Here is an 11,603-nt window from a genome sequence, read left to right as displayed (position 1 = left end):
CATTACAATTGCCCTCTATAGCTAAAATAAAATTCACAGACGGACGGACGGACAGGGTGCGAAACATAATTATTATTTATTATTATTATTATTAGTAGTAGTAGTAGTAGTAGTAGTAGTAGTAGTAGTAGTTAAAATAATAACAATAATAATCAATAATCATTCAAACAAAACAAAACAACAAAATACAATAGACACAACGGTGCTTTAGAATGTGTCTTTATTGACAACATGAATATGAGCATTATAGAAGCTCTTTAATGTAATGCTACCAGGACCAGTGGTGGAAAAAGTACTCACATTTTTACTGGAGTAAAAGTACAAATACCATTTACAAGTACAAGTTACAATTTAGACATTTACACTCTTATCCACAATGACTTATAAGTATAACCACAATGTAGAAATACTCTATTACAATCAATTACCTGGAAAAGTGCAAAAGTATTGTCATGAAAACATACTTCCAGTACTCATTATGCAGAATGGACTATTTCACTTTTTTCTTTTTGTCCAAAAATAGCAGATCTACAAGATCATAACATGATGCATTGCAACACATTGTGAGCTTGTAGATCTGCTATTTTGGAAGAGCCAAAGTCTAAAATAGGGCTTAAATGGTTAATGTATGATTTGTATTGATAATATAAATCTACAAAGTAACTAGTAACTAAAGCAGTTGGATAATTGTAATGGAGTAAAAAGTACAATATTTGCCTCTGAGATGTAATGGATTGTCACGTTAATATGTATTTGGCTGCTGACCCCCATCTGAAAAGATTTAGAGCCAGAGACCCCCATAAGACAAGATTTGTGATTTTATATTTTCTAAATGATTCCACATCATTCACTTTTTATTTGTAAATAGCAGATCTACAAGCTCACAACACATCACTGTGAGCTTGTAGATCAGCTATTTCTGAATAGTAAGTAAACATAGTGGTTAAAATGATGATTATTATTCTTATTCTTATTCTTATTAATAAAGTAAAAGTATCTCTAAATTGTACTTAAGTAGAGTGTTTTTTTTTTTACTTTAAATTTTTATCCCACGATTTTGTAACCCTATTTTTTACACCCAGTGCCAATTGTCTATGTAATCCTGGGCACTACCTTCCCTCTGCCAACCTAGGGAGGCCAGGGCCGAGCTCATGCCTCCTTCAATGCATGAGAGCCAACTGACCTTCTTGTCACCTGGCAGGGGAGAGTTTCCCTGGTTGGACGTAGCGCGTGGAAGGAACACGTTATTCCAACCAGTTCCCTTCCCCTCCATCAGGCGCCCCGGCTGGCCAGGGGGAGGCAGTATAGTGACCAGGATTACTGCATGTTTTTGTGAGGGTATTAACTACCCTAGGAGACACAGGGAGAACATGCAAACTCCACACAGAAAGGCCCTTAAGTAGAGTGTTTGAGTAAATGTACACAGTGAGTTTCCAGCCGTGTCAGTAGCAGTGTTACATAGAATAGAGCAGAAAACCACTGAATGTGTTGTGATTGTTTGAGTCATCATAGAGCCTGATGAAATTACTACTAGTTAACCTCATGTCTACTGTGTCTCCCTGCTCCATCTCTACTATCACTCCATTAGATATGTATTCATAATATCCATGATTATTGGCTCCAAAGTTATGAATGAGCTTCTGATTATTTTTATACATATAGATATACACATACTCTGATGATCCCTTGGTAGCTGCAGTGAATCTGAAGTAATAAACTCCTTTCACTGGAGATCGAAAATAACCTAGAAAACACACACACACACACACACACACACACACACACACACACACACACTCATGTTGATGCTTTTTAACCCATTCAATCCGGGGAAGCATCTGTCATTTAAGATTTCTTTGGCAATTAAAAAAATAGCAGATCTACAAGCTCTTCGATATACAAACTATGAGTTTGTATATCTGCTATTTTTTTAACATGAAAATTTGTGCAATTTGGCCGATTCTACAAATGTCTAACAGTTTTTTGAAAAAACTTATGTTTCTATATCAGTGGTTCTCAAACTTATATATATATATATATATATATATATATATATATATATATATATATATATATATATATATATATATATATATATATATATATATATATATATATATATATATATATTCAAATATTTGCACACATTTACACAATTTATTTTTTCAAAAATGTCAGATCACTCGGTGCCGCGCAAAGAACTCTAAAAATTACACACAGATGCGTTCCCGGTCTTAAAGGGTTAAACACTGTTAAATACTTAAACTCTATTCTTTTTAAAGGAAATATTTTCAAAAGCTTTTCTAAAATAGCCGATGTACAAGCTCACATATATTTTAGAAAAGTGTTTGAACATGTTTTGAACAACTGATGTTTTCACAGAGATGTAAGTTGTGTCATTAGTTGGTGAGAGATAATTGACTGTGTTAAGGTCATTAACATAATGAACGTTTTCACTTAATGTAGAGCTCATTGACATAATTAACTTATTCACTTATGTAAAACTCATTGACATAATTAATGTCATCACTTAATTTAAAGCTAATTAACATAATGCACATATTCACTTAATGTTGAGTTCATTAACATAACTAATGTCATCACTTAATGTAAAGCTCATTTACGTAATTAACATTATCACTTCAAGTTTATTATCATAATTAACATAATCACCACCTACCTGTAGATGTATTGTAGGCGTTGCCGATGTTAGTGAAGACCTTCTTATAAACCAGAGTGGTTTCAGAACTAAATGGTCCAACGTATCCATCATTACTCAACCCAGCAGAGAAGGCCACCTTTGGTTGGTCTGTCAACACAGGAGCATTATCACATTATTTATATTATTATAAAAGCATATTTTATACTATTAATTATCTAATTATGTATGATTATAAAGTTGTTGTCGGGCAGAAACCTCATATCTCCATATTTTTCCATAAATTAACACCTTTCATCAGTGTTGCAAAGATGGTGAAAATATCAGATCTACAAGCTCACAACACGTCTCAATGAGCTTGTTGATCTGCTGTTTTCACTATTTTAAAATGTTTTTAAATTATAATAAAAAAGGAATGATTTTGGACATACAGCGACATATCATTGTTGTGCATCTCCATATTTAGACTTTTTGTGCCTTTTTTTGTAAATGAATGCCTAATGCTGCGTTCACACCAAAGGACGCCTTTGTGAAAAAAACGCAGAAATCCATTTGAATTGCCGTTTTTTCAAACTGGGCGTGTCCAAGGAGCTGTCACTCAAGTCTCCTCAAGTGTAATTTTTCGAGGCGACACAAAAACGAGCTGTTTGAGCAGATGCGCATTATGAAGTCAAAAAATGAAAAATAGCAGCTGTAGATGAGAAACAAGTCTATATTTAGTTACTACATAACCTATTTATGGAAAAAAAATCTACAGAATGTTTATAAACAAGCTGCTAAATTACTCAACGAGCCGTCTGGTCGCTACCCTCCCACGCTGCTCTCCATGGAGCCCGTCATAGGAGTCCGATCACGGTGAGCACATATTGGTGGTTCCCTGTGCTAGAAATGACCAAAACGAACTTAATAATCTCAATAAAAAAGTACAAACTAACTACTTCACAAGAATAGTGTTGGAGTAATTAGGAGATTCGACAGGGAATCTATATTTTATATACACAAATTAACAAGTTAAAAGAAAAAAATCATGCTGCAGTATTTCCTGTTTTTTTGCGGACGTTCACCTCGTCTCGCCGCTCAGCAGCTGCTGTCTCGGGCAGAGGTGACGGCGGGAGTCCCGCTCCCTCCAAGGCCGGAGCCCGTAGACAGACAGATAGTTTATTTCATGTTTGATGCTTCGCTATTACTTGAGCGACATATACAGTACACTGACTATTTAGGAAAAAGGGAGAGACGTGTGTGTGTGTGTGTGTGTGTGTGTGCGTGTGCGCGTGTGTGCGTGCGTGGAGAGGGGTCGAAGGACAGTATGTACATGCCAATTCAGAGCTCCTAGACCTAGAGTGATCGGGAGGCATGCGTTAATCCGACAGATCGGGAGGCATGCGTTAATCCGACAGACCTTTTCTCCGACTATGTGGCATCCGCGTGCACTCGGTGTGTGATAAAGGTTATTAATTAATTAATGAAAGTATATATTGCCCAAGTTTAACAATCTTCAATACTTTAATATGCACAGCTGCTAATTAAAAACATTCATATAAATTCGCGAATGCTGTGTGGAAAAAGCAACAGGCAACCTGCTGCCTGCACCAGCTTGAAAATAGCAGATCTACAAGTCACCAGTGGGGAAACGGCCCGGCATCTCCTCACGACCGCATCGCGACCACCGGGCGGGCGACTGGAGCTGTGTTTAAACTTCTGTTCTTCATTATATTGTTTAGTTTGTTGTCTGTCTATAGATGTACGTCTGATAGATTAAAAACTTTAATATTTAGTTTTTGTGGGCGTGTGTTTAGTCCACGGTCGGCGTTCAATGGTTAGGGGGAAAGTGACAGAGCTAAAGTAACTAAGTACATATACTCAAGTACTGTAGCCTGCTTAAGTACTTGAGGTATTTTTTTACTTTACTGGAGTATTTCCAATTTTCAATACTTTACCCCAGAGGCAAATATTGTACTTATACTCCACTACAATTATTTGACAACACTATCTATCTATCATATCGTCGGTGTCCAGCCAGGACGAGCTAACTCCATTTTCTTTCTTTTTTTTTTTCTTTTTTTCATAAATCAAGGCTATTGAACACCCTTTAGGTCTGTGTAAAATATCAAAACATTTGAACCAATGAAAAGTATTAAAAAGCGCCTCTGACGAAAACTCCCAACTCCATTGGATCCTCAAACTGTCCGTCAAAAACAAACAACTCCCCCCTCTCCTCTACAGCGCTGCTTTTCAACAGCATGAGTAGAGCGCGTTGCGCAGTGAACGAGGAGGAGGACCACGTAAACACGCTCCCCGTAGTCTGTTAAAACTATGCAGTGTACCTGTTTATCAAACTTAGCACTGACGCTAATGTTATGAAAACAAGTAATTATATTTCTAAAATCTATGAAGTGTTTAATGAGGAGAGCAATATGACAAGAAGAAAGGCGTTCATAGCATTTCTGTCGCGCTATTCTACAACCTCTTTGCAGAAGTTATTGTAATATTTAAAGTCCTGTTTATTATTGTAGGCCTATATAACAAGTGGCATGAAGCATCAGGGCATTAATTCACACGTTGTTGTGATGCATTGTGAGCTTGGAGATCCATTGTTAGCTTTTGAGAATTTGTACCCTTTTGAAACCTCTCCCTTAGCAGCGGGTGGAGCTATTGTTGTTTGGACACCTAACTCCACTTCAGCTTGATTTCTGCTCGTCTGAAACTGCTAACTCCACTTGCGCTGGGTAAAGTGTTGATTTACCCGCGATTTGGTTAAAGTGTTGATAATATAATGACACATGCAAGTATCTGACAATATATAAAGTCACTATACCAACTTTGATGAGGCAGTATTGCTTTGTTTTAAAAATATAAGGTTTTCTTCATTTCCTGAAAAACGTATATTTTGTTTTTGCGTTTCCTGAACAATGAGCATTTTGGAGTTAGCAGTTTCTGGCTGGACAGCAGAGATATGCATATGCCTATATTCTAATCTATGTGATCTATCCATCTATCTTTCAACTTTTGCAATGATATGAAGCGATTCGATATCTGAACGCAACAAACCAATTGAAATTATTCCCTCACAAAACTACTACTTTTCGTGCGCAACATATGGTATAAATAAAGGGGTTTTAAGACTCATGTCATAGCGACAACATGGATCATCAGCGGATCAGACGACCGCATAATGGGTACTTTTACTTTTGGTACTTTAAGTACAATGTGATGCCAACCCACTGAGCATGTTTCGGGCTATTAGACGTCTAAAATACGTCTAAGGGCTAGGCTAAAACAGGGTTATAATTGGTCTAACAGTGAATGTTTTTTAGCGGTCTAGGCTTAGCCTACACGTTGATTAGCTGTTTTTTAAGCGTATATTTATAGACCGTCTATATTATAGCCGTTGAAATAACGTCTATAATATATATTAAGTCATGACCCCCCAAATTAATGTAGCCTATTTGTCCCTATAACCCCCATCTGAAAATGTTTTGTGCTAGGATGCCCCGTACCAGATTTTTGTTGTTAGAATGTTTGCAAAAATCTTCCAAATCTTCCACATTTTCTTCCAATATTTTTTGAAAATGCCAGATCTACAATCTCACAACGCGTCGCATCTGGAATATTGCAGATATTTCCGGCTATTTTCAATGTTTACAGTATGGTTTACAGTTCTCATATGGCCTAAGTGCCCTATAGTTACTTCTTTTGGGCTTATTTTCATAGACCTGGTTGCTTATTTCTCTTACACAATCTGGCAACACTGGTGCTGGAGAAGTTCAACGTCCTGCCTCTCTCGTCTAAAAATACAGATGTCGCTGTTGCATCGCCTTGACAGACAACTTTTAGGCTACATCTGTTCTGTCTGGAAGCGAGTCTCTCTATTGCATAATGGATCAGCTGAACGAAATGATCTCATGTGTAATGAGACTAAAGAAGTTCACAACATAACCCCACCAACAAATAATAGACTAATAAACACGGAAAGGATATTATATAATTATTTTTGTTGACTGGACTTGCACTGTTACGAATGCGGTCATATTTTTGTTTTATTTGTGTTTATTTGTTTGTGCCCTGTGTATACAAATAGCAGGTGCCATTTCACGCATAATGAGGTGTGTGTGCTGTGTAGCTGTGTGTGAATCCACGGAGGTTATTGGTGGGGTAACTTCACATGTCGGAGAAGTTCCTCTTCTTGGCTGTATTCCGCTTCGTCATGTCGAAAAACAGGTGGGGTGAGGCTCTGCCATATTTATCAAAAGCTGACCATTCTTACACTGCAATTGACAGGGTAAACCTGTGTTTTGCCTTCCAGGCTATTGTCTGTTTTATTTTGAAGGATTTTGTGTGCCTGTTTGTGACCCACTCTCCTTGATTGTATCACCGGTGTAACTTGCAATTGTTTAACACTACAGAAGAAGCATTGTTTGTAAGTTTTATGTTTATTTTGATTGTATTGTATGTAAAGAGTGTACACATATTTGGATTTAGGCAGAAATGCTGTGATTTTAGTTTATATATATATATATATATATATATATATATATATATATATATATATATATATATATATAATTTAAATTACATTTATTTGATTGCCTTTTGCTGCCTGTATACATCATGCTTATTGTAACTGTATTGTATTTTGTACACTTTACTGTGTTACAGTTTCACTCCTGACAAAGATCAGTAAAAAAGGAGCAAGACGCCTAATCCCTGACTCTTGTCTCTTTTTTGAATGGAGTTTGGCTGGCTGCCTAATTGTTGTTGCCTAACACCTCAGTGGGGGCAGTACAGTGAAAAAAACAGATCTTCTGGAGTTTAGCAGCCCGTCAACAGACAACCTTCCTCTCATCTGAACATGGATATAAAGCAAGTTGACAATAATTCCTCATCCAGTTCAAGGAGAAGCAGCACTACAGCCCCATCCACCAGTGCTGTTGTACGAGCTCGTGCCAGGCTGAAGCGGCGAAAGCATGTGTTTCATTTGCTGAAAGGGAAGCACAATTAAAAAGGCAAAAGGCCTAAAAGGAAACAGAATTGCAGTTGGAAAGGGCTAAGCTGGAGGCTGAACTGGGAACAACTTCAACGAGAGGCAGCTGCAGCTGAGATCTTAGAGACAGCTGAAGGAGAGGACTATGAGTGCATCAAACAAGGTCAAAGAGCCAGTGCCTGAAAAGGACATTCCTGAGTGCAGAAGTGAATAAATGGAAGACCAGATTAAATTCCACTCTACACACCCCAGCTCACCCGGTCCTCCTGGTCCCTACGAAAGCCTCATCACATGGGGAACTTCAGTACATGACTCACCCTCAACACCCAATATACAACATTATGAAGACGATAAGCCACCAGTTAATTCCAATACACCAGGCGATGCTACACCACTTCCCAAGAAAGGAAATACAGAGGGAAAACGAGCGCAAGTTGGATTCCACAACAGCTCATCACACTATGAATCCTGCAGCCCAGTCATATATTCCCCAGAAATCTGCAACCCGGTCATATATTCCCCAGCAACGTGCAGACCAGTCATCTAATCCTGACCCTGCCCCTGTAACTTCTTTGTTCAAGGTTCCGAGCGAACCATCCTCATGCTCCTTGAGAACCTGTGCCGGTACCATTGCCACATCCGGAAGAAGAGCAGAAGGCTTCCAAATTGAGTTGCTCGATGGAAAGGTCAGTCTCGTTCTCCCAACACTTATTGAGTGTAACGAGATACTCAACAATCGCTCGTCAATGCCCGATGCAGCTTACCACCATCCGCATTTGAGAAGTGTGGCAGCCAATATTCCAGAGCTCGACTCTGGTGCAGAGATTCTCTTGTTACTAGGAAGAGACATAGTCAGGGTGCATAAAGTCAGGTAGCAGATCAACGGTCCACATGACACACCTTTTGCACAAAGGTTGGATCTAGGCTGGGTGCTCGTGGGAGACGTGTGTTTGGGGAATGCACATAAGCCAGGCCCAGATGTGAGCACATTTAAGACTAATGTATTGGAGAATGGCCGCCCTACTATCCTTACTCCCTGTGAAAGCTTCCTGCAGCTCAAAGAGAAAGCTGTGATGATGGCGGGGAGTGACAAGGCAATCTCTCCAAGCCGAGGGCGGTCACAGAACAAACTCTTGGACTGACAGGGTTCAACAGGACGAAGGTAGATAATGAACCTGCCCTATCCATCCAAGACAAAATCTTCCTAAACATCATGGACAGAGAAGTCTACAGAGACGAGAAACACAGTTGGGTCGCACCTCTCCCCATTTAGAGTGCCAAGGCAGTGCTTACCCAACAATCGACAGCAAGCGCTCAACCGTCTCGCCTCACTTCAACGCACTCTAAACAGGAAGCCTGAAATGAGAGCACAGTACGTCACTTTCATGGGAAAGATTTTTGAGAACGGCCATGCTGAGCAAGCCCCACTGCTGAGAGAAGATGAGGAATGTTGGTATCTGCCAACTTTCGTAGTTTACCATCCACGAAAGCCAGGTGAAATTAGAGAGGTGTTTGACTCTAGCACAGCACTCCGGCATCTCTCTCAACGATGTGCTCCTTACCGGCCCAGACCTCAACAACTCCCTTCTGGGAGTTTTGATCCGCTAAAGAAAGGAACAGGTTGCTGTTGTCGTTCTCGGCAAACATCGCATCTGTGACACGGTCCTGCAGATTCCTCCTCTACAACATCGGGAGGATTCGCCCCTTCCTCACGGAGATGGCAGCGCACGTGCTCATCCAGGCTCTTGTCATCTCCCGCCTGGACTACTGCAACTCCCTCCTTGCTGGTGCCCCGGCGTCTGCCGTCAGACCTCTGGAGCTTGTTCAGAAAGCTGCGGCTCGTCTGGTGTTCAACCACCCCAAGTTCTCCCACACAACTATCCTTCTCCGTTCTCTACACTGGCTCCCCGTAGCGGCTCGCATCCAGTTTAAAACCCTGGTGCTAGCCTATAGGGTAGTGAAAGGAACAGCTCCTTCTTACCTCTGGGATATGGTTGATGCTTACACTCCTGCCCGACCACTTCGGTCTGCCGCCTCGGGGCGACTGGTTGCCTCGTCGCTCAGTGGTCCCTCTGGCCGATCTACACGGTCACAACCTTTTTCTGTTCTGGCCCCACAGTGGTGGAATGAACTCCCCAATGATGTCAGGACAGCAGAGTCACTGCCCATCTTTCGCCGCTGAAAACCCACCTCTTCAGGGATCACTATCCTTCCTCTTCGCCTTGCCTAATTGTTGTTAACTAGTTGTACGAGCTCTTGTTTTATTGTTTTATTGGATATTGTTTATTCGATACACTTATTCGTTTTAGCTCTTGCTCATTTGTTTTCCCTATTTGTCTCATCTGTTTAAAAAAGTAGGTAGCTGATATATTGCACTTTTACCTTAGCGCTAGGTATACTCTTAATTGCTTGTTTTAGAAAAGAATGCACTTAAAACTTCTGTGATTAGTAGTTTTGTTCCCTACCTATGTTGAATGCACTTCTTGTAAGTCGCTTTGGATAAAAGCTTCTTCTAACTGTAATGTAATGTTGCTATCCTTGCAGACATACAACAAATGTTCCATGCATCCAGGTCGCTCCCTGCGTCACGCCTGGCACATACCTCATGGATAAGCGGACTTGCTTTCCTGCACGGACCACTCAAAGATAATTCAGTAGCAGAAAAGACCTTTGAGTTGGTCAGCCCAGATGAAGATGCAGAAATCCGTCAACAAGTTAGTAGTTTTATTATCAAGATTCAAGAGAGTGACCTTACTCCGGATCAGCAATGGCATTCCTCATCCACAACAGCAAAATATAACGGTTTAATACCTGCATGCTGTCTCTTCAGTTCTTCGATTTGTTTTTCACTTTCATTCAGGCCAACTGAAATAAACACAGCATTTGTATTAAATCAGTCATGAATACTCATACAGTTTAATTTGAGCGACTTTAAATATAAAGTCAATTTAAGCTGCAAGCAGCGATGACCGGGCCCTCGCAAGGATTTTCAATCAAGTCCAGTGAGGCGACTCATGACTATGTACGACAAACTGTTATGGCAAGTTATGGCAAAAGATATAAGTAAATAAATTGAAGGACATGGACTCTCAACCGAATCAAGTGACGCAACTCAGAAGTCTACACGACTAACCACTGAAAAGTTATAACAAGACATAGGAACTTTCAAATATCGATCAATTGTAATAGGGAGGAGCGGAGCTATGTACATAGTTAAAAGGAAAAAAAGGGATGTTACATAGAAAAAAGGAAAAACTTGACCTTGTAGATCGGCTATTTTCACTTCCTGTTTGCTCCCATGTTTGGCCATAACCTTTGACCTGCTTGTCGTAGTCATTTGTAAGTGGCCTCATTGGATTCAGTTTAAAGTTGGTGTTACCTAGCTCCACACCCTTTTCTGATTGGTCAACATGTCATTGTGTCTATCATTTGCCATAACTTTTGAACAGTTTGTCATAGCCACTTGTGAGTTGCCTCTTTATTATTTTACCGATGATTAATTGTGTTTTTGAGGGCCTAAACGTACTCAAAAAATTATAAGTGGTGAAAATGTGCGTATTTTATTGGTCTCAAAAAGGGGCGTGGCCTAATTGCTCAATAGCGCCCCCTACCTTTTTGAAGTTGAAGCCCCACAATATGGTTTCACCTACATTGGTACACACCTGCATTATGTCCCGACTTACAAAAAAGTCTCTTGGAGCCATTACCTAAACCCAACAGGAAGTCATTCAATTTGAATTTATAATGGCGTTTCAGTGTAATTTATGTCATTTTCACGGGTCGTACTTTAACGAACTCCTCCTAGGAGGATAGTCAAATCCACCTCAAACTCGCTCAGCATACACTAAAGACCTTAATGATGAAAAGTTATCAAAATCGTAAGCTTTCGTAAAACGGCGTGACCGTGGCGAAGTATCAAACCTCCATGTTTCACCGCTAAACAGGATGTGAAAATAGTCTACA

General features: G+C 39.9%; 1 long non-coding RNA gene across 1 annotated transcript; it reads right to left on the bottom strand.

The window, feature by feature from the left end:
- Window positions 1–1,604: 1,604 nt before the first annotated feature.
- On the bottom strand, window positions 1,605–10,476 carry LOC311046539. The gene is made up of 3 exons (XR_014600899.1): window positions 10,452–10,476; window positions 2,681–2,809; window positions 1,605–1,744 (listed from the first exon to the last, which is right to left on the bottom strand). It is a non-coding gene; the product is annotated as an uncharacterized lncRNA (long non-coding RNA).
- Between the last annotated feature and the right edge of the window lie 1,127 nt (window positions 10,477–11,603).

Source organism: Gymnoscopelus microlampas (genome assembly GCF_963454915.1).
Source record: "Gymnoscopelus microlampas genome assembly, chromosome: 6".
Taxonomy (NCBI): domain Eukaryota; kingdom Metazoa; phylum Chordata; class Actinopteri; order Myctophiformes; family Myctophidae; genus Gymnoscopelus; species Gymnoscopelus microlampas.
The sequence above is the reverse complement of the archived record's forward strand: the minus strand, read 5'-3'. Positions and strand labels throughout refer to the sequence as shown.